The sequence below is a fragment of the Ipomoea nil genome, unplaced genomic scaffold, assembly GCF_001879475.1.
Source record: "Ipomoea nil cultivar Tokyo-kokei standard unplaced genomic scaffold, Asagao_1.1 scaffold0519, whole genome shotgun sequence".
Lineage (NCBI taxonomy): Eukaryota > Viridiplantae > Streptophyta > Magnoliopsida > Solanales > Convolvulaceae > Ipomoea > Ipomoea nil.
In genome coordinates, this window is record NW_017616947.1 from 3,175,031 (window position 1) to 3,176,989 (window position 1,959).

General features: G+C 36.6%; 1 long non-coding RNA gene across 1 annotated transcript; it reads right to left on the bottom strand.

Annotated features, from left to right (window-relative positions):
• Positions 1–474: 474 nt before the first annotated feature.
• Positions 475–1,270, bottom strand: LOC109174074. The gene is made up of 3 exons (XR_002052997.1): positions 1,157–1,270; positions 974–1,056; positions 475–783 (listed from the first exon to the last, which is right to left on the bottom strand). It is a non-coding gene; the product is annotated as an uncharacterized LOC109174074 (long non-coding RNA).
• Positions 1,271–1,959: the final 689 nt, after the last annotated feature.

Consider the following 1,959-nt stretch of genomic DNA (forward strand, 5'->3'; position numbering starts at 1 on the left):
TCGAAATGACTAGATGAACCCATAAGGCGTAAACAATGCAGAAAACTAAACAGTCAAATATAAATAGTGCAACTGTTAAAGACTTCTTTAATATGAAAAGCAGCCTCAAGTCTCCTCGGGCTAAATATAACTTCTCTGTAACTTGAAACCCAAAACAAAGGGGAACAGAGAAGAGAATATAAGAGGAAGAAGATAGTTCATATGTGATGGCTGACCAGATCAGGCACACAAGTGGAGAGCCAACCCTTAATTCGTGCAAGAGCTCGTCAAACCTTAATACGCACCACAAACGATCCTGATTAAATTATGAACACATACATGTGCATCAGAAATAACTCAGGACAGCTTTGACTTGTAGGGTTTTATCAATTCATCAAGTTTATCAAGTGGCGAAAATCAAGATCATAATAAGAATCTATACTATTTTCTTCCAATTATTGGGGGTAGTTTTACACAGCTAATAATTTGCACAGCTAATGATGAAGTACCTTTTAACTTTTTAAGTTTGTTTAGTAAGCAAATTTGTCAAAAACATTTAAACTAGATTTGAGCCAACATCTCTGTAAATGGACACTTCTCCACTACCCATGAACATCTTTGGTGCAAAAGTAAATGTAATGCTTGTAATCTATTGTTTTCCAGGACTAGGAGTGACTTTTCAGATAGAATATACTCTCAAAAAATCTCAAAAATTAACAAACTTGGTTACTAACAGTCTGATAGAGGGACCTAAGCTGTGTGTTCCACTTATCCACGGCAGTGTATTTCTTCATCCCCTTTGACCTGCATGCAAAACATTACAAATGTGAAATATAGTGTGGAAAAAAAAAAGTCAAAAACCAATAAAAATCAGAAGAATGGCGGTATTTAAAATAATACTCTGTAATAATGAATAGATAAATAGGAAAACAAATATGGAATGTCCTTGCAGCTCCTTCACTGTACAGGAGGACACTGATCTCTATCTAATCACCTTGGATATGAAAGGGATCCGAATTCTTGTGTAAGGCTTGATCAGTTTGAGCAATACTTGAGTCCTCACATTCCTCAAAAGATCTTCAATGTAATTTCGTATAAAAGGATCATCCATTATTGTCCTTCTATTACTCTGAAGAAATTTACAAAATTAGTTTAAACTAATCACAGCCGCATTTACCTCGTATTTGTTACGGAACTTGTTGTTCATAAAGTGAGTGATGATACTGCTTTTGCCGACAGACTCGTCTCCTAAGATGACGAGATTGTACCTGGCACTGGCGAGGACGGGAAACTGTCGTACATAAAGCAAGTGAGTGATGATACTACGAGCTCATAGGCAGGGAGTATTTCTACATTATATTGTTTGACCTATCCAATGATTACTAACAACAAGAAGAACCATTAGTTACAGAATCAGCAGAAGCAAAATGTGTTTTTCTTGCCTTGGTATCATCCAGGTACTTCTGATATATGTCCTCCTGTGACAATACTACATTTACAAGACCAGACCAGCTACAGGGCATCGTACTTGTAGAACCATCAATGCCTCTCGGTCCCTGTCGTACAACGAGCACTCTCTCTCCCATCTCTTGCACTGCAACAACGAGCATTCCACCGCCAGTCTCTGATTCTCCTCTAGTCACATATGATAGCACTAGTCATCAGCAACTAGAACAATCATAAAAACATCAAAACAAACTAATTGTTAAACTTGGGAGAAGATTGAGAAACCACAAAGACATGAGAGCAAGAACTGATCATGGAACTTGCATTTTAGAGATACATCTTTTCAAGAAACAGTAAAGTGACATACTGGCATCTGCTAATACAATTACTACAGAATACTAGAACTACCAAAGATGTTTATTACGAAACAAGTTTTTTTCACTTTTGGTTCCTCTACTATAATACCCCTTCCAAAATTAAGTCCCCGACTATCAAGATTTTTAATGTTTGTGCATGAATATTCAATTTCTTCAT